Source organism: Peromyscus californicus, unplaced genomic scaffold (assembly GCF_007827085.1).
Source record: "Peromyscus californicus insignis strain IS unplaced genomic scaffold, ASM782708v3 Scaffold_30__1_contigs__length_565496, whole genome shotgun sequence".
Lineage (NCBI taxonomy): Eukaryota > Metazoa > Chordata > Mammalia > Rodentia > Cricetidae > Peromyscus > Peromyscus californicus.
Genome location: NW_026294541.1, coordinates 388,730 through 415,508, shown reverse-complemented (window position 1 = coordinate 415,508; position 26,779 = coordinate 388,730). Strand labels below are relative to the sequence as shown.

Here is a 26,779-nt window from a genome sequence, read left to right as displayed (position 1 = left end):
CCTTTAACGGCCTGATTATTCTTTTACAAGCTGCTTTTGTGTTCTCAAATGCCAAAGATTCAATTATTATCTGACTAGCATCTGAATTCGGGACCATTCTCTGTACTGCTGAAGTCAATCTTTGTAAGAAATCTGTGAAAGATTCTTTTGGGCCCTGTGTAACCTTTATAAATGACTCAGTTTTTTTCCTGGTTCCTCAACTCTGTCCCATGCATTCAAGGCTGCCATTCAACATAGAATTAGGGTTTGGACGTCATATAAACATTGTGTTTGTACTGAAGCATATTGGCCTTCTCCAATAAGCTGATCCTGGAAGACTTGTATTTCTTTATCCCTCCATTGCTTTTCTATGTTTTCAGCCTCATCCTTGAAGCACATTGTTCACTGGAGGTTTAGTCTGGGTTCAAGAACAGCCTGTGCCAGTTCCCACCAGTCCTGTAGTGGAATCCTATTATAAATCGACCAGGAGTTTAACATTTGCTTTACATATGGGGAATGCATGTCATAAGATGCTATTGCCTCGTTAAATCTTCGTAAGTCTAACATTTGAATTGGCATCCAAGTATTTTGTCCATTCTCTTCACCAGGTAGCTGCTGTACGGCTACTAGATAAATTAAGGGTGATTGAGTGAAAATAGGCTTTCTTTCTGTAACCTTATGATCAAATTTTGAAACAACTTCACTGTTAATTTCATCTGCCTGAATTTGAATTTCTCTATAATTTATTTTTATAGGTTTAACAGGTTTATCTAAAACTGTTATCCTGGCCCTTAAATTGACTATCTTTTAAATAGTAAAATGAGGATAAGAAAACTAATAAACTGCTTATTCCCATCAATATTAATCTTCTCATATAGTTGTTCCATTGTCAGAGTGCCTAAAATTTCAAACAAAGCCCAATTTTCTTCCAATGTACACATACAACCCATTTTTTTAATGTGGAAAAAAATTCTCTTTTAAATAGATATCTTAATTAACTTAGCAAGTCTGCATAGAACAGTAGAAATCTGAGGGAATTTCAAAATAGTCACCTGGTGTCCGAGGTTTGAATCCAGAGAGAGAGAGAGAGAGAGAGAGAGAGAGAGAGAGAGAGAGAGAGAGAGAGAGAGACATAGAGAGAGAAAAGCCACAAGTTCTAGCTAAAAGCTTAAATCCAGCCATGTTTTCCCACTTGAGTCGAGTCAAACCTGGGCTGCAGCTTCATTAAGCCCCAACCACATGCGTTGGCTTTACAGGCACAGGCCCTGTTTGGCAGGGCAGACCTGAGTTGTTTGTAGCACTGGCTTTAAGCAAGTAGCTCCAGCTGCAGATCAGTCCATCCTGAAGACAACCTGGGCCTGAGCTAGGGATCTGGGCCCCCCAGGCCGGTAACTGTACCTGCCATCAAGCCAAGCCAAGTGGTTTTTAATGGATTCTTATCACATTGGGTGCCAAATGTAGATGTAACCAACTGTCTTATTAAATAAGAAACACAGAACCAATGCAAAGAAGAAAGCCAAGAGGTCAGAGCTAAGAGCTAAAACCTTACCCTTCCTCCTGCGGTGGTCCTACCTCTCCAAAAGAGAGCTACTTCCTGTGTTAAAGTCTTTATGAAGACTTTCAGTTCTGCCTTCTCATTGGTTGTAAACCCAACCACATGACCACCTCATCACTGACTGTCTGTACAGACCTCCAGGTCTTCTATGGTTTTTATTGAGATTAAAGGCATGTGTAACCAATGCTGGCTTGTATCCCTGAACACACAGAGACCTACCTAGCTCTGCCTACCAAGTGCTGGGATTAAAGGCATGCACCACCACCGCCCAGCTTTCCTATGGCTGGCTAATAGCTCTGACCCCTGGGCAACTTTATTTATTAACATACAAATAACATTTTAGTATAAATAAAATATCACCATATTCAACAATCTACCCTTTTCTATATCTTCTTTTTCTTTTCCTTCTTTTAAAACAAGAACCCTGTATCTAATCTCCTTTGTTTAACTTATTTTTGACAATTAATGGATTAACATCTTGTAACCAACCATCACAAATAATGACAATATCCATAACTCTTTAAATGACCAAAAAATCATCCACCCCACATTTTGGGAATGTGGGTGTTGTATTCTTCAAATTACTTCCTGCTGTCTAAGGGTGAAGAAATCTTTATGGATTCTTGAAAGGAAAATTATGGGTTAATTGTCAAGTCCTATAGGATTTGTCCAGTCTCTGCATAATGGGAATTCAAGAAGTCTGTGAAGCTGAATCATCTCAGCTAGCCATCTCAAAATTGTCTTGAGCATTTTGTAGTCAAAAGCATATCCTTCGGTGGTGTTAATCAGCTTATTGGCTTATCATATTCCATGTGGAATCATCATTGTGGGATTCTGTCATCCTTCTGAAAATTTCTAAGTTGCTATTAGGCATGGTCATGGTTCCTGCAGAATTTTTTTTGCCTCATCTGTGGTTTGGAGCAATCACAGGCTGATAAATATCTGTCTCTTAGAACCACAAATATTCTTCCTTAGAAGAGAATATCTTCAGAGCAATTTCTTCCCTCGACTTGCCTCACCAAATTTCTCCAAACTGACCTTTGTTAAAGCTTTCTTGTAACAAGATGGTCATGGCACTTGTTCTCTGAACAAGCAGCAGTAAACTCTTTGTCTCCAGTAGCAGTGTTGCCATCACCACCAATATGATGAGAAGCAGCTGGCAACTTGAAGCAGAACACCTTCATGGTCCCACCAGTACCATTTGTAGCCTGGCCCAGCCACAGCCTCCCTGGCTGGCCTTGAACTTGATATCTTCCTGCTTCTGCATCTGTCAGCAAATCCTACCAGCATGCATCACCACAACCAGCCCCATGCACCTCAGGCTTTCGCTGGGGCCTGCAAGGCCAAAGAAAAGTAGCTTTTACATGAATTTGTACATGATAAGTTGGGCACCAGATATAGACAAATTTCAAAAGGTCTTATTAATAAAAAGAACCCTAGAGCCAGTACTTGGAGTGAACAATGAAAGATCAGAGAAACAGAACAAGCCAACCTCAAACCTTATGCTGGCTAAAGATCATACCAATTCATATATATTTAGATTCATTTTACTATAAGATCTTCCAGATCCCCTAAGTCTACTGTTATATTCAAAGGCATTAAGAGACCAATTACACACTAGACATTATACAGTTATAAGGTTACAATGTATTGTGACTAAGCTTTAAGTCATTAATAACATTCATAGGATTTCTTTCTTTTTTTTTTTTTTTTTGGTTTTTCGAGACAGGGTTTCTCTGTGTAGTTTTGCGCCTTTCCTGGGACTCACTTGGTAGCCCAAGCTGGCCTCGAACTCACAGAGATCCGCCTGGCTCTGCTTCCCGAGTGCTGGGATTAAAGGCGTGCGCCACCACCGCCCGGCGGATTTCTTTCTAGTATGTGCTCTTTTATGTACTTGAAGAGTATGCTCTGTTGTACAAAGACTTTGCCACATTGTTTACATTCATAGAGTTTTTCTCCAGTATGACTTCTTTTATGTACTTGAAGATTACTATGATGTGCAAAGGCTTTGCACACACTATTTACAATCATAAGATTTCTCTCCAGTATGTGTTCTTTTATGTACTTGAAGATAACTGTGTTGTGCAAAGGCTTTACCACACTAAATACATTCATATGGTTTCTCTCCAGCATGTGTTCTTTTATGTCTTTGAAGAGCAATGTGACATACCAAGGCTTTACCACAATGATTACATTCATAGGGTTTCTTTCCAGTATATATTCTTTTATGCAATTGAAAAGCATTGTGATAAGCAAAGGCTTTACCACATTCATTACATTCATAGGGTTTCTCGCCAGTGTGTGTTCTTTTATGCTATTGAAGACTATTGTGATATGCAAAGGTTCTACAACACTGATTACATTCATAGGGTTTCTCTCCAGTATGTGTTCGTTTATGCACTTGAAGAGCACCCTGTTGTGCAAAGTCTTTACCACACTGATTACATTCATAGGGTTTCTCTCCAGTATGTGTTCTTTTATGAACTTGAAGATTACTGTGATAATGAAAGGCTTTACCACATTCATTACATTCATAGGGTTTCTCTCCAGTTTGTGTTCTCTTATGCAATTGAAGAGCACCATGTTGTGCAAAGGCTTTACCACACTGATTACATTCAAAGGTTTTCTCTCCAGTATGTGTTCTTTTATGTACTTGAAGATTACTGTGATAATCAAAAGCTTTACCACATTTATTACATTCATATAGTTTCTCTCCAGGATGTGTTCTTTTATGTACTTGAAAGGCACTGGGATGACCAAAGGCTTTATCACATTCATTACATTCATAGGGTTTCTCTATAGTATGTATTCTTTTATGTAATTGAAGAGCACCGTGATAAGCAAAGGCTTCACAACACTGATTACAACCATAGGGTTTCTCTCCAGTATGTGTTCTTTTATGAATTTGAAGTGTACTGTGATGAGCATAGGCTTTACCACACTGATTACATTCATAGGGTTTCTCTCCAGGATGTGATCTTTTATGCTTTTGATGCTAACTATCATATACAGAGTCTTTACCATATTGAGTATATACAGGAAGTTTATCTCCAGTTTGGCTTCTTTCATGCCTACAAGGATAATTGGCACATTTAATATTTTACCATAGTCAATATGCTGTTGACTCTTTACATCTTTAAGAATTAATTTTACAATTTTTCCCACACTAAAGAGTAACCTGTTCTTTAGGTTTTATCACTGTGTTTACACACATGTGATATTTACATAGTCCTAGTACTCGAGACTTTTCTGTAGCATGAGTTCATTGATGTCTTAACAAGGAAGCTAGAAAACCAATACTTGTATACTTGAATCAATTTTAACAATTATATTCATGTTGGGAATTCTAATTATTTTCTAAATGCTCTGAGAGTGAGGTATGTTATGTGTTTCCATATCCCTATGCTCATATGGCTTGTATCCATAGTGACATATGATATACATATTAAAGGAAAAATAACAAATATAATATTTCCACATTGAATTCAATTTGACTTTCTATCCTCTTAGATTTGTGGTATAGGGATTAAGTTTTCTCCATGACAATTTCCCCTGACTCCCCTTTTATGTAAACAGTACAGTCACAAAAATTATAAGAGAAATACTGGTTTTAGTATGAACTCTTTGCTTACTAGAATGTTTTTGAGATATACTTATCACCTCTTCACTGTGTACCACTTTTGCAATATGAGTCGTATGAAATAAATGGGTTGGCAGTAATAAAGCATCTCCCTTATGGTGCTATGATTCAAATGGTCACATGTTTTGAGGCATAGTGTCCCTGTCTTCTTTAATAAAAGAATTCCTTGCAAATGCAATTTATCTACCTCAAATTGAAGTTTATGGAGTGTGAAAATTTAATGATCATCAATGCATTTTAAGTGTTACTTATTTACACTGATCCTATTGTTTAAACCTTCCAGGTCATGCCCAGTGGTAGTAGCACATGCCTTTAATCCCAGCACGTGGGAGGCAGAGGCAGGCAGATCTCTGTGAGTTTGAAGCTAGCCTCATCTACAAAAAAAGTTCCAAAAAAGGGGCAAAGCTATGCAGAGAGATACTGTCTCGAAAAACAAAGCAAACAAACAAACAAACAAAAAATAAATAAAACTAAAACAAAAAAACTTCCAGGACACTTTACAATTTCTTCAGAGGCACAATTGTATCAGATAGCACAGAAAAATTACCTTTCATGTCTTCTAGAGCTTTGATGAAGTTCTTCAATATTATGGTCTTTCCAACTGTATCCTAAAATATAATACCAGCAAAGGTATAACATACCATTGAAAACTGTGCAAAATTTAAATCACTATCTGTAGATGTATCCAACCTTCTTATTAAATAATAAACACAGAACCAATGCAAAGAAGAAAGCCAAGAGGTCAGAGCTAAGAGCTAAAACCTTACCCTTCCTCCTGCAGTGGTCCTACCTCTCCGAACCAGAGCTACCCCTGTGTTAAAGTCTTTATATAGAGTTCCTGTCCTGCCTTCTCATTGGTTGTAAACCCAACCACATGACCGCCTCCTCACAGCCTGTCTGTATAGGCCTCCAGGTTTTCCATGATTGGTATTAAGATTAAAGGCATGTGTATCCAATAATGGCTGTATCCCTGAACACACAGAGACTTACCCAGCTCTGCCTACCAAGTGCTGGAATTACAAGCGTACGCTACCACTGCCCTGCTTTCCTATGGCTTGCTAATAGCTCTGACCCCCGGGCAACTTTATTTATTAACATACAAATAATATTTTAATACAAATAAAATATCACCATAACTATCTTCAATGAACATTAGAATCATGACTGATTTACTTACCGCTATCTTCTTTTTACAATCAAATTACAGAAGAGCATCAACAACCAAGAAACAGTTGCACCTTTATTTTAAATCATGAAGGAAATTTCAGTGTTACCTATAATAGTGAGGTTCCAGTAGTTCTCCAGTCTGTGTATAATGCCAAAATTCAGGGTTTATCTCAAATCCTTATTCAAGTAGTCTTTGAGACTGGATCATCTCAGCTAGCTCTTCTCAAAATTGCTCTGAGCACTTTGTAGTTCAAAGCTGATCTGTAGATGATGTTTGTCAGCTTAGTGATGTTATTATTGTCCACGTGGAATTGTTGTTGTTGTGGGGCCCCATCTTCTTCCTGGAGACTTCAGTTGATGTTAGGCCTAACCGTGATTTCCTGCAAAAAACTGATAAGAGACTCGAACACAAAGACTATATATGCGACTTTTTAGAATTAGTTAGTACTCTATATGACCATTTATATCTTAACAAAGTTTAAAATGTATATATATCTATATATATTGATCTTGTAAATTTTGATATAAAATTCATACTTTAAGAAAAGTTTAAAGAATCAGAATAGAATCAAAGAGTTGAGATTCGTAATAGAATAGTCCCTTAATCAATTTGGCTTTTCTCCTGTCCCATAGCAGAAGATGGCTCTTTTCCTCTGGCATGAAACAGGGAGTTTGCATTTTCCTTTTAACAACATGCTTGAGTTTAAAGAAGGAGAGAGCCATTCTCCAACTCCAAAGTCAGCTTTAAATTTTAATTGAACTGGGACTATTAGAAGTTAAATAGTGTTAAATCTTTAAAGAAAAGCAGAAACAAACATTTAGGAAGACATAAAATTTTTTTAGATAACATACCCATACGCCATTTCACTCTGTTTCTTAGGATAGATGATTTGTTCCTTTTCTTCAGTTGTCTCATTTGTCCAGTGTTCTTCAAATTCGTTAACCTTCATTCTCCTAAAAGACAAAAACAAAAACCTTTCCCCAAGGTTTTTTGGGGATGTCCCTTTTTGACAAGTTATCTGATTAAATGAAAAGGCATGTGTTATTGGTGTAAGTTAGTTTAAATTGGATGTTTACGATAGTTGATGAACTATCACCTCCTCTAATTAAGAGGTCTCTCTTGTTCAAATCGCACCTTTATCAATTTTGATGGTACCCACAGCTTATCTTCTCCTGTAGAAATAAAAGCAAAACCTCGTCCCCAACGTAACACATACCCTGGTTTCCATTCTGAGGTCAGCACATCCTTAAAGTATATAGGTTGATTTAATTCTGTAGTTTTTTCTATTATCCAATGTCTCTCTGCAGCTGTTGTTCCTTTCTCATTGGCATTGAGAAAATTCAAAGTTAATAGAGCATTATGTAGTCTATTTCTGGGGGTTTTTGTTACTCCTTTTTGTTTATTTAGCATATCCTTTAGAGTTCTGTTTGATCTTTCTATAACTGCTTGACCTGTAGGATTATGTGGTATACCTGTAACATGGTTTATATTATAATAGGCAAAAAACTGTTTCATTTTAACAGAGACATATGATGGAGCATTATCAGTTTTGATTTGTGCAGGTATACCCATAATGGCCATAACTTCTAGCAAATGAGTGATTACAGAATCAGCTTTTTCAGAACTCAAAGCAGTTGCCCATTGAAATCCTGAATAAGTATCGATAGTGTGGTGTACATATTTCAGTTTTCCAAATTCCGCAAAGTGAAACACGTCCATCTGCCAGATTTCATTCCTCTGAGTACCCTTTGGGTTACATCCTGCTGGTAATGGTGTTTGATTGTAGAAGGAACAAGTAGGACATTTCTTTACTATTTCTTTGGCTTGTTGCCAGGTTATGGAAAAATCCTTTTTTAAACCTTTACTATTTACATGATGTTTTTTATGAAATTCTGAGGCCTCCAGCACATTTCCTATCAATAATTTATCAATCTCATCATTGCCTTGTGCTAGAGGGCCTGGCAGACCAGTATGGGATCGGATGTGAGTTATATATAAAGGATGACTCCTTTTTCTGATTGTATCTTGTAATTGAATAAATAATGAAGTTAATTCTGAAGCATCGTGGATAAATTCTGCAGTCTCAATATGTAATACTACTCTTTCAGCATACTGAGAGTCAGTTACTATATTGAGAGGTTCTGAAAAATCCATTAATACCAACAGAATAGCATACAATTCTGATTTTTGAACTGAATTATAAGGACTTTGAACCACTTTACTTAAATTTTCTGATTTGTAACCTGCCTTTCCTTGTTTGTTGGCATCTGTATAAAATGTACGAACTCCAGATATGGGTTTTTCCCTCAAAATTCGAGGCAAGATCCAATCAGCTCTCTTTATAAGATCAATTCTATTGCTTTTGGGATATTTGCTGTTAATTTCTCCCAAAAAATTACTACAAGCTTTTTGCCAAGCTTCATTTTCTATCCATAATTTTTCAATGTCCTCCTTAGTTAAAGGTACGACAATTTCTGCTGGGTCTATTCCTGCTAATTGACGAAGTCTCAATTTTCCTTTCCAAATCAAGTCAGAGATTTTTTCCACATAAGTTTTTAATTTTTTATTTGGTTTATTTGGTAAAAATATCCATTCCAATATAATATCTTCCCTTTGCATTAATATTCCTGTTGGGGAATGCCTAGAAGGTAAAATAACCAAAATGCAATCCAGCTTTGGATTAATACGATCTACGTGCCCTTCATGTACTTTCTTTTCTACCAAGGCCAATTCTTTCTCAGCTTCAGGTGATAATTCTCTTGGACTATTTAAGTCCTTATCACCTTCTAAGGTTTTAAACAAATTATTCAGTTCATCATTTTTTACCCCAACAATAGTTCTTAGATGAGAAATGTCTCCAAATAATCTTTGAAAGTCATTAAGAGTCTGTAGTCGATCTCTCCTAATTTGCACTTTTTGAGGTCTAATTTTTTGAAGTTCTATTTTATATCCTAAATATTTAATAGAATCTCCTCTTTGTACCTTTTCTAAAGCAATTTGTAATCCCCAGCAAGGCAAAATTTTCTTTACTTTTTCAAACATTCTTTCTAAAATATCTGCATTTGAATCAGCTAATAAAATGTCATCCATATAATGATAAATTATAGATTTAGGAAATTTTTTACGTACCACTTCTAATGGCTGTTTTACAAAATATTGGCACAAAGTTGGGCTATTCAACATTCCCTGTGGGAGAACCCTCCATTGAAATCTTTTAACCGGTTGAGAATTATTATAAGTAGGCACTGTGAAAGCAAATCTTTCTCTGTCTTTTTCTTGTAAGGGTATTGAAAAGAAACAGTCTTTTAAATCAATATCTATGAGAGGCCAGCCTTTTGGTAACAGAGTAGGTAAAGGAATTCCAGATTGTAAAGAGCCCATTGGCTGAATTACTTTGTTAATTGATCTAAGGTCTGTTACCATTCTCCATTTACCAGATTTTTTTTTTTATAACAAATACAGGAGAATTCCAAGGGCTGGTTGATTCTTCAATATGATGAGCATTTAACTGTTCTTCCACCAGCTCTTGTAAAGCCTGGAGTTTCTCTGTTGTTAAAGGCCATTGCTGAACCCATACAGGCTTGTCTGTTGACCATTTTAAAGGTAGAGCTGTTAATGTTTTTGGAAGATTATCAGTTGTTGTGCCCTGTTCTTGTATGACATGGATGGCTGGTGAGCACTCATTAGAATAATATCTTTTAATATTTCTCTCAGAAACATGTACTAATTTATGATTTGTTTCTGAGATTGGAGGGATATTAATCTGAGTATTCCATTGTTGTAACAAGTCTCGACCCCACAGGTTCATAGCTATGTTAGCCATATATGGCTTTAATTTTCCTTTCTGTCCTTCTGGACCTATACATTCAAGCCATCTTACACTTTGTTTCACTCTAGATAATGTCCCAATTCCTAAGAGTTGAATGTTTACCTCCTGAAGAGGCCAAGTTGGATGCCAAAATTCTGGTACAATTATGGTAATGTCAGCACCTGTGTCTACCAGACCAGACAACAAAACACCATTTATTTTTATTGTTAGTTTTGGTCTTTGTTCATTAATAGAAGTTTGCCAAAAAATTTTCTTTATGTTTTTTCCTGTATTTCCTATTTTCTCTGTTTCATCATCTCGACTAACATGATTTATTCCAATAGACATTTGGTTATTTAGTTGCTTTGAGTAGGGGTTACCTCTACAACTGCAGGAAAGGTTTGAACTGGATTTACTGTGGGGGCCTGCCTGAGGCCCCTCTGGGAGTTTCCCGAAGCTCGAGGCAGAGGGTTACCCTGTCTGTCCCTTGTTGATCTACATTCGTTGGTCCAATGTTTTCCCTTACCACACCTTCTGCATACTCCAGAAGGAAGGGGCATTCTGTTGCCAGTGTTCCTTGAATAAACATTATTTCTAGGAATGACCTGTTTACAATCCCTTTTCAAATGTCCTTGCTTTCCACATCCAAAACATCTAACATTGCTCAAACCTTTTGAAATTGCTTTTCCTACCCACATATCATCATGGTCATAAGCCTCTACATTAACTGTATCTCTAATCCAATCTTCCAAAGGTGCAGATCTTGCCTTTAACGGCCTAATTATTCTTTTGCACGCTGTATTTGCATTCTCAAAGGCTAAAGATTCAATTATTATCTGACTAGCCTCTGAATTCGGGACCATTTTTTGTACTGCTGAAGTCAATCTTTGTAAGAAATCTGTGAAAGATTCTTTGGGGCCCTGTATAACCTTTGTAAATGACTCAGTTTTTTTTCCTGGTTCTTCAACTCTGTCCCATGCATTCAAAGCTGCCGTTTTACATAGAAGTAGGGTTTGGACATCATATGAACACTGTGTTTGTACTGAAGCATATTGGCCTTCGCCAATAAGCTGATCCTGGCAGACTTGTATTCCGCTATCCCTCCATTGTCTTTCTATATTTTTAGCCTCATTATTTAACCACATTTTCCACTGGAGATTTTGTCCGGGTTCAAGAACAGCCTGTGCCAATTCCCGCCAGTCCTTTGGTATAATCCTATTACAAGTTGACCAGGTGTTTAACATTTGCTTTACATATGGGGAGTGCATGCCATAAGATGCTATTGCCTCTTTAAATCTTCGTAAGTCTAACATTTCAACTGGAACCCAAGTATTTTGTTCATTCTCTTCATCAGGTAGCTGCTGTACGGCTACTGGATAAATTAAGGGTGATTGTGTGAAAACTGGCTTTCTTTCTGTAACCTTACGATCCAATTTTGAAACAACTTCACTATTTATTTCTTCTGTCTGAATTTGAATTTCTCTATAATTCATTTTTACCGGTTTAACAAGTTTTTCTAAGACTGTTATCCAGGCACTTAAGTTGACGATCTTTTTAAATAGTAAAATGAGGATAAGAAAAGTAATAAACTGAATAATTCGATCAATATTAATCTTTTCATATAGTTGTTCCATTGTCAGAGTGCCTAAAATTTCAAACAAAGCCCAATTTTCTTCCAATGTACACATAAAGCCCATTTTTTTTTAATGTAGAAAAAAATTCTCTTTTAAATAGATATGTTAATTGACTTACCAAGTCTGGGTAGAACAGTAGAATCCCAGGGAATTTCACAGCCACCTGGTGTTCGAGGTGTGAATCCAGCGAGAGAGAGAGAGAGAGAGAGAGAGAGAGAGAGAGAGAGAGAGAAGAAAATGTAGCCGCTTGAGCCGAGTCAAGCCTTGGCTTTACAGGCAGGGGCCCTGTTCAGCAGGGCAGGTCTGAGTTGTTTGTAGCAGTTGCAAGTAGCTCCAGCTGCGGGTCAATCAGGCCTGGGCCCAAGCTAGGCAGCCGGGCCGCCCAGGCTGGAAACCGGACCTGCCGCCAAGCCAAGCCAAGCGGTTTTTAATGAATTCTTGTCACGTTGGGCGCCAAATGTAGATGTATCCAACCTTCTTATTAAATAATAAACACAGAACCAATGCAAAGAAGAAAGCCAAGAGGTCAGAGCTAAGAGCTAAAACCTTACCCTTCCTCCTGCAGTGGTCCTACCTCTCCGAACCAGAGCTACCCCTGTGTTAAAGTCTTTATATAGAGTTCCTGTCCTGCCTTCTCATTGGTTGTAAACCCAACCACATGACCGCCTCCTCACAGCCTGTCTGTATAGGCCTCCAGGTTTTCCATGATTGGTATTAAGATTAAAAGCATGTGTATCCAATAATGGCTGTATCCCTGAACACACAGAGACTTACCCAGCTCTGCCTACCAAGTGCTGGAATTACAAGCGTACGCTACCACTGCCCTGCTTTCCTATGGCTTGCTAATAGCTCTGACCCCTGGGCAACTTTATTTATTAACATACAAATAATATTTTAATACAAATAAAATATCACCATAACTATCTTCAATGAACATTAGAATCATGACTGATTTACTTACCGCTATCTTCTTTTTACAATCAAATTACAGAAGAGCATCAACAACCAAGAAACAGTTGCACCTTTATTTTAAATCATGAAGGAAATTTCAGTGTTACCTATAATAGTGAGGTTCCAGTAGTTCTCCAGTATCACATCTTTGTAGAGATTCTTCTGGGAAGGATCCAGCAAAGTCCACTCTTCCCAAGTGAAACCAATATGCACATCATCATAAGTCACTGCATTCTAAAATATCCCATACATGTGTAAAACAGAAAGTATGCCACTTACAACATTGTAAATGTGTACTTATTTTACTGTATATTAATATAATTCTGGTGCTTCCCACCAGCCATTTCATGACATAAACATTATAATGTAATCATCATGTCACTTTAGAAGTATAGTGAATAGGAGGGTCACCTCTGTCATTTTGGTACCCTTTGAAGGGGCTATCATCTTGCTAGGAAAATGCATAATAACAGTGAAACACAGAAACAGATCAATAGTACCAAATAACATGAGAGAAGTTGTATGAACAAATACTAGCTAAAAAAGAAAAATAAGATGGACAAACTGGGTGTATTGACTCACATCTTTAACCTCAGCACTCAGAATGCAAAGGCTGGTGACTCTGAATTGAATGCCAGCCTAGTGTATGCAATCACGTCCAGAAGAACATTTTAAAACCCTGTCTCCCATGCTAAAAATCTATCAAACAAAAAAGTTAGATAGAACTCATAGGTTTTTAATAAAGTTCCTACAAAGTGTTAAGCATTCACTCCAGTTCTGTATTCATCTACGAGTAACCTGAAGTGCCACAATTTAAACTGTAACATCAATTAGATTTTACTAAAAAGGCACGACATGTTGTAACAGTAATAAATGGACAGATAAAAACATTAGCTGCGCCAATGTTGATCATAAATAATCAACACAGGGCAGAAGAGATGACATAGTAGTAAAGAGCTATTGCTTGTCTTGCATGTAGGTGGGCTCAATTGCCAGTACTTACATGCGGGACCACATCAATCCATTATTCAAAGTTCAGGGTTCATGAGACCATATTTTAAACACTGAGGGGACCAGGTCCCCATGTGGTGGATATCCATTCATATAGGAAATTATTCAAACTCATTTAAAAATTCACAGAAATACAAAAAACAAAACAGAAAGGAAGCAGGACATGTACCTACAATCCAATGACTCAGAAGGCTCATGCAGTATTAATGTCACTAATACATGCCATCCTGAGAAAGAGAGTGATACCTTCTGCCAAATTTTAAAATTCAAAATATGGTGGAAGCTCAGTACAACAGACTATCTTTGACATGTACATCCCAGGACCATCATCCAATCATGTAAAAATAAAAGTACCAGAAATGTTGGTCCACCTTTAATCCCAGGACTTGAGAACCAGAGATAGGGGAATGTCTGAGTTAGTGGTCAGGCTGGTGTACAGAGGTCCTTTCAGGACAGCTAAGGCTACACGGACAAACCTTTTCTTCATAAACAAACAAACAAAAAAGTTAAAAGAGCAAGCTACCAAACTGAAGTAGCACTGAATAGCAATTACTTCTATATTATCTTATGTGATTTAGAGTCTATAATGGCAGTGAAAGCATGACAATGTAAGGAAGCTGGCTGATTTGTATCAATCACAGCAGAGTAGATGCAAACAATAGGAAATTTGTTGAGAATGTAGTGACAAATATCACACCCCTAGTGAGCAATTTCATCCAGAAACCCCCCCCCCCTTACTAAAGGTTTCACCAGCAATAGAAAGAAAGGCACCAAGGAGAAACAAATGTTAAAATACATGATAGTATCTGGGAGATTTTTCACTTAGTCAACTATATTCTGACCCAAATCATTATAGGCTCATGGTCATCCATGTAGAAAATGCACTTAGTCACTTCAATAGTCCTCATAGTCTGTAATAGACTGCTCCTACACTGTTCAAATGTTCAAAGTCTCTTCTCAAACTCAATACACTTTCTTGACAGTCACATCTTGTAAAATGAAAAAGCAAGTTCCATCTCTGGCACAGAATATCATTCACATTCCCAAACATAGAAATGTAGACACAGGGAAGATTGGACCAAGGCAAGACTGAAACACAGCAGGAAAAATATCAAATCATGTAATCTGTCTCAGATGTACGGTGCTCAATTTTCAAAGGGCTTAGGTGGCTCTGTCCTTGAAACTTGTCATACATTTCTTTGTTTACTTCAACTAACTACATGTAGCGAGGGCTCCATTGAAGATGTCTCATAGCTTAGGTATATCACCATCTTGTGGTCACAAAAGGGAACCCAGGCTGTTCTAAAATATTATTTTAATGTGTGTTGTATTTGTTTATGCCATAGAACATTTGTTTTAATGATGTGAAGATTTGTTGCATTCTTTTATGTTGCATTTATTTAACTCTGTGAAGGTGTGATACTTCTATAGCCTGTCTAAAAAATTTCATTAGTCTAATAAATAGCTTAATGGCCAATAGCTTTGCAGGGAAGGATAGGCAGGACCAGCAGGCTCAAAGAATAGATAAGAGGAGAAATCTGGGAGGAAAAAAAAGAAGAAGAAAGAAAAGCAGAACACCAGGGGACAGCCACCAAGCTACACAGAAAACCACAAAATAAGAAATAAAGAAAGGTATACAGAATAGAGGAAGACAAAAGCCCAGAAGCAAAAGGTAGATGGAATAATTTAAGTTAAACAAATGTCTAGAAACAAATCAAGCTAAGGCTTATCTTTATAAGAAAGAATAAGCTTCCATGTGTGTAATTTTTGAGAACCCGGTAGCAGGCCCCCTAAAGAGTTAAGAATTTAAAAAGAAAGAAAGAAAGAAAGAAAGAAAGAAACAATTACCAACATTAGTCTTCGATCCTCACAGCTTCATGCAATGACCTCTCCCAGTCTCCTTACTGGGTTTCTGCCTCTGCCAAAGATAGATGCCTGCAACAATGCTGAATTATAAGCATAGAATAAGAATTCATGATCTTAAGTTTTCATTCTTTCTTATTTCCAGGACCAGCACAATATGGGTGATCCTGCAAAGTTTGATTTCTTAAATGGGATGAACACAAACATGCATTGACCACAGGTAAATTGGGTTTTTTTATGGAGATGCTTCCTGGGACTAGGATTCACTTTGCTTACTCCTTCCACAAATAGGAGTTTTAATAGGATGGAGTCTTAACCTTAGGGTACTTTGCTAGACTTGTATTCTATAGCAAAAGTCTTCTCTATAATGGTGACAAAATCTTTGAAATTCCCTGTCTGTTTCAGCATTTGACTGCCATCTGATACTACCTTTTCATTTTCATTTATTTCTGCCCCACTTGTTTTATTTTCACTCTGGACCTGAATGACTCATCAGTAATAGCCATCCAACAGATTCAATATTCCATGTAAGAAATTAGCCCATTATCTTTTAATTCTTCTTTGCTACATATCCAGGACATAGGCAATATAAGAAAGATTTTGGATCCAAAATATCATATAAATGATGTTTAGCTTAATTTTTTTATGGAGTCTACCTACTTGCAGTTGAAATCCTATGATCTCAATCTCCACTTTCTGCCATTAATCTTAACATTCCCATCTTCCTGTTCCTAACAGAACAGCCAATTGAGTACTATGAACAACTTTCTATGGTTTTGCCACCTAAAGTCTTCATATTATCCACATTATTTCAAAAGACAATATTCCCATGATCTGCCTAGCAATAAAATCACTTTTGTTGTTTCCTTTTTTATTCTAACTTTCTTTTATCTTTCTGTGATTAAATCCTCTAACCAAAAACATCTCTGGCAATGAATGTGTTTATTTTACTAATTGTGTCAGATCACACTCCATTATTTTAGGAGCTTAAGACAGAAACTAAAGCAAACAATTGAAAAAAACATGGGCAAAGATTGTTTCCTGGCTTTCTCTCTGGCCTAGTCACTGTCTCATGCTTAGATAACTCCCTTTTCTAGCTGAGGACACTTTCTTTAGCAATACTGTGAACCTACGTGGTTGAGTATTTCCATTTTAGTCATCAATAAATGCAATCTCTCACAGACATAACAATTTCTGGCTATAACAAATTAAGTCACTATGAACATAGTTGAGCAAGTGTCTTTGAGGTAGAAGGGAGGGACACCTTTTAAGTATATGCCCAAGAGTGGTATAGCTGGGTGTTGAGGTGGATTGATTTCCAATTATCTTAAGATTGCCTCTTGATTTCCACAGTGACTGTGCAGGTTTTCACTTGGAACAGCAATGAATCCCCTTGTTCCAGTTGCTTGCCAGCTTTAACTGTCAATTGTGTTAATGATCTTAACCGTTCTGACAGGTGTAAGATGAAATCTCAAAATAATTTTGATAAGCTTTTCTTTGATGGTTAAGGATGCTGAATATTTCTTCAAGTGTTTCTCAGGTATTTTAGATTTCTCTATTGAGAATTCTCTTTAGAGGTGCACCCCATGATAATTGGATTGCTCAGTTTGTTATTTCTTGAGTTCTTTACTATATTGAGTAAGGAAACCTAGAAGCACATAGAAAAACATGGTATATACTCACTATTTGATAAAGAGGATAAGCAAACTTAAAACTTTGGGTGCTTAAGACTGGTGGGGCGGGGGAGAGATGACAGTTTATATCAGCAAAATATAAGGAGATATAAAAACATCTACAAATAGGAAAATAATAAAATCATGACAATGAAATTAGCACTTAAGAAAAAAATGACATGTTCTAGGTAAATATATAGAAAAAATGAACACAAAAAGAGGAAATGAATGGCTGGAAAATGTACGCATATGATTCAATGACGTCACTATCAATACACTTTTTTCTAAGATTCTATTTTTTTCCCCTTTTGATGGTGGGAATCTGACCTAGAACCTAGTGCAATGCTAGGCAAATACTTTGCCACTGAGCCTCCTCCTCCAGGTAAGATTGCACTTTATGAAAAATCCATCAAATATAACTTCATTTGATGTTTTTCATTTTAAATTTTATCCTTTCTAGGATATATTGCCCTTTTTTTTCTTTTGTCTTTCGAGACAGGAGGTTTTTCTGTGTAGCTGTGTAGTTCTGACTGTCCTGGAACTCACTCTGTTGATCAGGATAACCTTCAACTCAGAGTTCCACCTGCCTCTGCCTCCGGAGTGCTGGATTAAAGGCATGTACCATCACCACCTGTCTTGTGCTTAAAAGTATTTTTGTTAATAGTTTAAAAACTATATTCAAATGACAAACATTAATGTTTCTATTCTTACAAATACATGCTATTTATATGCTATTGCTGTGTCTGAAATGTTTAAGGTCTAGGGTCCTCAGTTGTAGACTATGGTTAATATTTAAAGTGTTAAAGAAAGCTCTACTATGGAAAATATTATATAACTATTTATTTATTTATTTGTCCTGATCTTGGAATAGTTTGCATGGTATAAATTCTAAGAAATATGCTGAAACTCTGCATCTTAACATTTATCCCAAGAGTGAAGAGGTAGGTAACAGAATGGAATAAAATATTTGCTAAACTATTCATCTGACAATCAAGCCCCATTCTATGTATTTTCAAATGGGCAATGGATTTGAGTGGAAACTTTTCCAAGGAAGAAATTCAAGTGGCCAATAAATATATTTAAAAATGCTCAGTGTCACTAGCTGCAAGGGAAATGCAAATCAAAACCACAATGAACGTTTCTGTCACCCTGGTTAGAATGGCTACTTAAAAACAAACAAGAAACTGAACTAGCACATGTTAGTGACAATGTAGAGAATCTTCAAATAGTGGTGTGTGGTCCAAGGAGATGGTTCGGCAGGTAAAATGCTTGCTACACACAAACCTGACCACCAGAGCTTAATCTCAGAATGCACACAAAGGTGGAAGGAGAGAACTCAGTTCCACAAAGATGCACTCTACCCCTCCCCATGCACACCTAATAAGAATCACATTTTAAAAAAAAATTTTAAAAAGTACTGAATATAAATCAGTACTGTTATTAGGGAGAGCAGTACAGAAGTTGCTTCAAAAAGTGCAAGTAAATGTGTTATGTATTTGTTTACTCCACTTCAGGGTGTAGAAATCCAAAGGAAATGAAATCTACACACCAAAGAGGTATCTGAACACTCATGTTAATTGTCTCACTGCTCACAGGTAGCTTAAGGCAGGAAATTAACATAGCTGTCCATCAACAGGTGACCAAATGAAGAAAAGTGTGGTATACATACACAGGAGAGTATTATTTGGTCATTAGAGAAGGAAATCCTGTATTCTGTATCAAAGTGTATGGAGCTGGATAAGATGATGTCGAGTGAAGTAATCCAGACACAGAGAAGCAGTTGCTTCGTATTTCTCTCCTATGTGGAAGTTTTAAATAAAGTCGATCTGAATGTAGAATAGAGATTTTTAGAAGCTGTGAGTGGGAGAGCACGAATGGAAGGAAGCTGAATGTTATCTTGCACGTGGCATGCATATACTGACACATTACACAAAAACTCATTAGTGTGCTCAAGCAATATATAGCAATAAAAATAAAACTGCATTTAGCTTGTTGTGGTCGTGGTTCACAGTTACAACTCTAGCACTTGAGAAGCAGAGGCAAAAAGATGGCAATTTCAAGACCAGCATTGGCTACATAGTGAGACTATCTCAAAGTGAGTTCAAATTTTGTGGACATTCCACTTATCTGTGCTCAGTTTAAGGGTAGTAATATGTGAAGGAGATCCAGGTTGATGTTTTGTTGCATAAGTCTTCTATACCCCAGTCCCTGAAGGATGTGTGCTAAGATTCCTTTTGATTATGAATCACTCAGTTGTTTTCATTTTGCTTAAAAAAAAAACTTACGTGATGTACAAGTTCAGGATTGTAATACTTTCTTTTTTTTTTTTTTGGTTTTTTCGAGACAGGGTTTCTCTGTGTAGCTTTGTGCCTTTCCTGGAACTCACTTGGTAGCCCAGGCTGGCCTCGAACTCACAGAGATCCGCCGGCCTCTGCCTCCCAAGTGCTGGGATTAAAGGCGTGCGCCACCACCGCCCGGCTGTAATACTTTCTTAATGGGTTTCTTTTGTTATTACTCTTGAGTGAATATTTCTTCATCCCTATCAAAGCTCTTGTCTTTAAATGATACTTTGGACCCATGTTAATAGTTTACCCTGTTTTCCTTCACTCTTTTCTTGGTATGTCTTTCTATCTTTTGCCTTCAGATTTTCTGCATACTTTTATTTTAGGCTTTCTCTTGTGCACAACTCAGAGACAGCATTCCTTTTTGGGGTTCAGTATCAGAATCTATCTTTCATTATCTAAGCTTAATTTGTTAAAATGGTCATTGATACCTTTGGATTATTTTTTATTTTAGTATGGTAGTATTATTAGGTCTTTATGTTTTCCCTTTCTCATATTGGGTAGAGAACATTCATTACTTTTTTTATTTTCTCCTTGATTGGAAACTGTGGGATCTGTGTCTATTCTTTTAGTAGTTATCCTTAATGTTTGATGTAATCCATATATATATACATACATATATTAGAAGTGTCCATACTCAATTTTCTTACCATTATTGTGAACATAGTAAGGTGTTTACCCACTAAATGCCAAGCCTAACTCCAAAATATTTTAACTGCTGCATAGTTTTAGCATCCAGTTTTTTTTTAAGATAAAGTTTCCTCAAAGAATTAATTTTCTGAAGTATGTTGTAAGTTTCAGAAATCTACAATTTATTAAATCTGTGACCTTCCTTCTGTGACATACCTTCTGGCAAAGTTCAGCATGTTTAAGAAGGTGATATTAAGTTTGTTTACTCTTCCTATGTGGCAAATATCTTATTCCACCCTCCTTGCACTATTATTCTAACTAGCTGTGAAGTCCTAGGTTGGTAGTAATGTTCTCATTACACTTAACAAATTAGACATTGTCTTACAGCATCTGTGATGCCACTGGGGTGGGGGCTTTTACTCTGTCGTTTATTTGCATCTTATCTCTTTTCTTGATAGAGGCTTAATTTTTTTCTTTGCTTTTATTATTTTACAACATCACTATAGTATGCCCAGATGTTTTTATTACCTTACTTGGTTCTCGTAGATTTTTTAATGGAGAATTATAATATTAAGAAAAATGCCAAGGCTGCATCCTTTCATATACTGTTTTCTCACACATTTGTGTACTTCTGGTTGGAAACTTTTAGCCTATTTTCTATGCTCTTAGCTGCCCTGTGTTTTGCTATATTTCTTTCTCTCTCTCTCTCTCATTCCCTGCATTTCAAGGCAATTCCTTAGTACTGTTTCCACATGTATCTTCTTTTCTATGGTAACCACAGCAGACTTTTCCTAATTTGTTCATTTAAAATATTTTAATACTGTATTTTTCTTCCAATATTTAAAATTGTTATTATTTGATTATTATTATTTTTTGAGACAGTGTCTCTCATATAGCCCCTGGCTGGGCTCTAACTCAGGAATGGCCTTATATCTCTGATCCTTCCGCCTTCTCATGTCAAGTGTTGGTATTATAGGAATGGGTCATTTACACATGGCATTCAGTTGTAATTCTAATGGATTATTCTTAATAATAATGGCAAAGTATTGATAGTTTAAAATATCAGCCTTGTTTTATTTCTGACTACCTCGTGATTCATTGCCTATTCTTTTCAGCATCATTCCACCATTGACCCTTGTGAAGAAGCTCTGTTTCTTCTAGAGTAAATTTTTGTTCTGAAGCTGAGTTTTACTGACTCCTTCCCTAGGTATATTACTTAATAGAGGTTGGTGGTTCAGCTGGACAGATAGCTTGTCCTGCCTGTTATTTCTCTTGTTCTCACTCTCAAACTTGCTTGCTGTTCACCCTTCCCCATCTAATTGTTTTGAAACTGTCTCTCTCAACCCACTTGGCCTCTGATCTTGAGTAAACTGAGGCCATCTCAACTCTATAGGGCTAGTGGGTGATTTTTGTGTTGCCTTTGGAACCTCCTTTTAATATCACTCTGAGATTTTCTTGTACTTCATCTAGAGTTACAGCTATTATTTTTAAATTTCTGTGTTTTGGTCTTTCTTGTTTTAGTTTTAGGGAACCATTAACTATCTTGGAAGGATTGTTAGGTAAAGTTCAGAGAATTTCTTTTTCTGAAAATGTCTGAATTCTATGCTCATGTTTAATTAACCATGTATCCCAGCACAAAAACAAATCAGAAAGTCTATCCCCTCATAATGTGGAAAACCACTTTTATAACCAGAAAGGCAAGAAATAACCTACAGAGATTACCTATTTGATGTGTTTTAACATTGTTTTATCTGGGCATAATTTGATAGCCTTCTGTCTGGGATTGCCTAAGGGGCTAGCTTCTGGGATTGCTGGAATTCTGTTGCATAGTTAGTAGTCTGAACTCTGAGATCAAGCTTCAACCTACTTGTACATCAGCTAAGTCATAGTTCACAACATGAAGAGGTTTCTTTGGGCCAATTCCTGTGGAGTATAGTTTGATCTAATATATTAAGGTTAACCACGTTTTGATGATAATTGCTTGAAAGTCTTTGTCAAGGATCTGGTCTTTTTCGGTGGCAGTTTCTGGTTTGTTTGTTTGTTTGTTTTTCTCCCCTTTGAATGGATCATACTGTGCTACTTTTTGTGTGCCTTGTGACAGTTATTTTAAAAACTGGGCATTTGTGTGTAATGATGTGATAACTCTGATCATGAGAATACCTAGAACTAAGCAGCAGCTTGCTCCAGAGCAAAGATGAGGCTTCCTTCACCTCCTCCCAGGCTTGTTGGGTTTTGTCATTTTGTTTGATTTTTATCATTGTAGCCATGCCAAGGGTAATCCTGAGGAACATACAATGTTAAATGTCCACACAGGTATTTCTGAGCTCATGCCTTTCTTTAGGAATTTGAAGATTATAATTTCCCCTGAATGTGTAGTTGCTTTTGAATATACGACTCATCAATGTCTGCTTCCCAAAATGGGGGAAAGAGAAAAATGAAAGGAAGGGAAAAAATATGGGCCCTTTAAATGCCCTGGAAGTTGCTTCAGCTTGCAGAGGAGGGTATTGCAACCTTGGCCTGCAGCATGTTTGTGTGACCGTTGTGCAACAATGCCTCTTCCCCTTTATGTCAGTACCTCTGTGATTAGAAGTAATGATCAGTAATCCCAATACAGAGCCTGGTTTGGGGTAGAGCCTTGGTCTTGCATGGGAACCACTGTGTTCCAAACCATTACTGCCATAAAACATAACAAAACGGAAGGAGAGGAGGGAAAAGGGAGAAAAGAAAGAAGGGGGAAAATTCAGATTTTTTTTGTATGTGTAGAACAAACACTTGTTTCTTATTGCATATCCTGGCTTTTCCTCCAGGAACAAGAACCTATGTGTTTTCCTGAAGGAAACACAGAAATGGGCATGAGCCATGAGCTGAAATGGACTAAAATTACTAGCAGTCAGTCTAGACAAGACTTCCTCTGGAAGCTGTAAGCCTTCAGTGGACTTCAGAGTTCCAAAATAGTTACATCAGACAGACTGTGATAAACGCTCTTGATTAGGTAGTGAGATAGACACCTGGCACTTTATTGCCATCTTGCCAGAATCATTTCTAGATGCCTCTCTTTTTATAAGTCTTCTTTTGGATAAAGGTGAAATTTATATCCACTGCATGAATTGTATTTATTTTAAATGATTAATTTGTAATTAATCTTCCATGCCAGTAATTGTCTAGGTAAAAGAGTCTTCCAAATGCATGATTTTTCAGATAAGTGTTTAAATCCTTCTGTTATACTTCGAGCTAAGAGTGGGATGCTAACAGTATGTATGTTTTCTAGCCACTTAACTGCTTTGGATTTTTGGAGAAGGCAACAGAGGTAATCTCAGTCTCCCTAAGAACCTTTTTTTTACTTAAATCTGTTGAGTTCCCATCTGTTGCCTTGAGATGAAGCTCCTTCGATGCAGCTGGTTCCTTGTCTCTGAGGAATGAAGACTGTTTGGTGACTTGGCCAGTTAAAGTGAAGACTGTGGGGGCTATAGGCATCTTTTTTCATTCTCAGTTGACTTATGTAATACTGATTCCCTAGACAATCTTTTCCTTTTTTTCTTTTAAATTTTTTTAATGTGTACGGGTGTATATATATTTTATATACTTGTATGGATGTCTAAAAGAGCATCTGATTCTCTAGAAATTAAGTTACAGATGGTTGTGAGCTTTCATGTGGGTGCTGGGAATAGAACCCAAGTCCTCTGGAAGAGTGACCAGTGCTTCTAACTGCTGAGCCATCTCTCCAAACCACATCACTTCCTTTTCTGCTACAGTCTAGTTTTCCCTTTCTGTTAGGAAATCAGTGAAATACAAAATGACCTGAGCATAAGTTATTCAGCTTCTCTCTTCCCCTCTATGCCAAATGTTAAAATCTTTTCTGCCTCATTCTTTAGGGTCAAAAATTATCAACTCAAAGCCAACCATTTCATCTTTCATATATATCCTTTCCTATGTGATTTCCTTTTACTTGTGAACTAAATCTCTGATAAACTATCACCTCATCTGTTAAAATGCAATATATCTCTAAGTACCATACTTTTGAAACCCAACAATATATATCTAAAAATACACTTAAATACTGACAATTCTCACTATCCAATATCTTGTCTTCAAGCTTGCAGCTGTCCCTTATCCATGTTTGCTTGCTTGAATCAGGATCAGAGTAGCATCCATACTCCCAATTCTTTCACAAAATCTTTCTCTCTCTCTCCCTCTCTCTCTTCCCCTCTCCCCCCCCCCCACCGTGGGTGTGTGGTGTGTGCATGAGTATGTGTGGGTCTGTGTGTAGGTGGAGGCATGAGGCTGATTTTGGATGTCTTTCTTCCACTGCTCTCACCTTTAGTTTTGAGACAGGGTCTCTCCCTGAACATGAAACTCAAGGGTTCTGCTAGGCCAATTCTGCCTATCTTTTCAGAAAGGATATGCTTCTCGGTTTGATATCTTTCTGTTCTACTTGTTAAATCTTAAAGAAGTTTTGCTCTTTCTCTAGATCAGGTTGAAAATGAAAGTCCTTTTCAGGTTGTCCTTTGTTGTCTGAGTTAAAAAGAGAGAAACGATAGAAACTCAGAGCTGAGAGACCAGAACTCAAAAAACCACTGCAGATTAATATTTCCATGTCTACCCACACCTCGCTATGAAGAACGATCTCCTTTTGATTAGCCTTAAGTTCATGATAATAATTTTTGCTTATGTGTGTACTACTTCCTATGAAAGAGTTGTTTCCTTTCTCTAGGCCATAAGTAAAGTGGACCAAACATTTGAGATTATTATTATCACTTAATGAAAATTTCAGTAGTTTTCCTTTATCACTCTAGTGACCATACAATTATCAGTTAGATATGAACTTTTGTACAGAGTGAGCTAGGGATAACAGGAACAAACCAGGACTTCCATAGACAACAGAGTCCTGTGATCCCTTTATTTACCATTTATTTAACCTTATATAACAGGAGCAGAAGTAATGTCATATAGCAGAAAGATCTTTGCATATTCTGGCACATATATATATATATATATATATATATATATATATATATATTTAATATTTGGGTCACTCTTGCAATTTATATGGCAATAGCACCATCTATTCTCCTCCACTTTGCTGAGGTTTTCTGAAATTTGTTTATATTATCAATCCCAGCTGTCTTTGTATATTTTAATATAATACACGTTTTCATCTCTATGGCACATAAATCAGTGTTCAAGAGAATTTCTCATGAAAAGATATCAAATGATGAACTTTGAAAATAACATTGGGAGCTCTTTGCTAAGACAGCCACATCTTTTCATCCCCGAGACACATTGGTAAAGGTTGAAGTGAACGGATTTGGCCACATTGAGTGCCTGGTTACTAGGGCTGCCTTCAACTCTGGCAAAGTGAATATTGTTACCATCAATGACCCGTTCATTGATCTCAACTACATGCTCTACATATTCTAGTATGACTCTATCATGCCAAGTTCTACAGCATAGTCAAGGCTTAGAATGGGAAACTTACTATTAATGGGAAGGGAATCTCCACCTTCCAGGAATGAGATCCCACCAACATCAAATGGGGTGATGCTGGTGCCGAGTATGTTGTGGAGTCTACTGGTGTCTTCATCAACATGGAGAAGACCAGAATCCACTTGAAGGATGGAGTCAAAAGGGCAAAAGGATATTCATTCTGCCCCTTCTGTTCTGCTGATGCCCCCATGTTTGTGATGAGTGTGAACCAGAAGAAGTATGACTACTCATTCAAGATTGTCAGCAATGCCTCCTGCACCACCAACTGCTTAGTGCCACTCCCAACCCCCACCCCTCACTGGCCAAGGTCATCCATGACAACTTTGACATCTTGGAAGGACTCAAAACCACAGTCCATGCCATCACTCCACCTAGAAGTCTGTGGATGGATGGCCCCTCTGGATGTTATAGGGATGCCCAGAACATCATCCTTGCATCCACTGGTGCTGCCAAGGCTGTGGGCAAGGTCATCCCAGAGGTGAATGGGAAACTCACTAGCATGATCTTCCATGCTTCTAAATATAGTGTGTCCTTTGTGGATCTGACCTGTGCCCAGAGAAAGCTGTCAAGTCTGATGATATCAAGAAACAGGCATTGGAGGTCCACTAAATGGCATTTTGGGCTACATTGAGGACCAGGTTGTTTCCTATGACTTTAATAATGATGCCTACATTTCTACCTTTGGTGCTGGGGCTGGCATTGCTCTCAGTGACAAATTTGTAAAGCTCATTTCCTGGTATGATAATGAATACAGCTACAGCAACAGAATGGTGGATTTCATGGCCTACACGGCCTCCAAGGAGTAAGAAGCACTGGACCACCCAGCCCAGCAAGAACATGAGAGGAAGAGAAAAGCCCTTGCTGCTGAAGAGTCCCTGTCCCAACTCAGGACAAGGAGTAAGAAGCGCTGGACCACCCAGCCCAGCAAGAACATGAGAGGAAGAGAACAGCTCTTGCTGCTGAAGAGTCCCTGTCCCAACTCAGGCCCCAACACTGAGTATTTGCCTTCGCAGTTTTCATCCCAGACCACCAGAGGATGGG

General features: G+C 37.4%; 1 pseudogene; it reads right to left on the bottom strand.

Annotated features, from left to right (window-relative positions):
• Positions 1-3,487: 3,487 nt before the first annotated feature.
• On the bottom strand, positions 3,488-25,928 carry LOC128121175 (zinc finger protein 120-like; annotated as a pseudogene).
• Between the last annotated feature and the right edge of the window lie 851 nt (positions 25,929-26,779).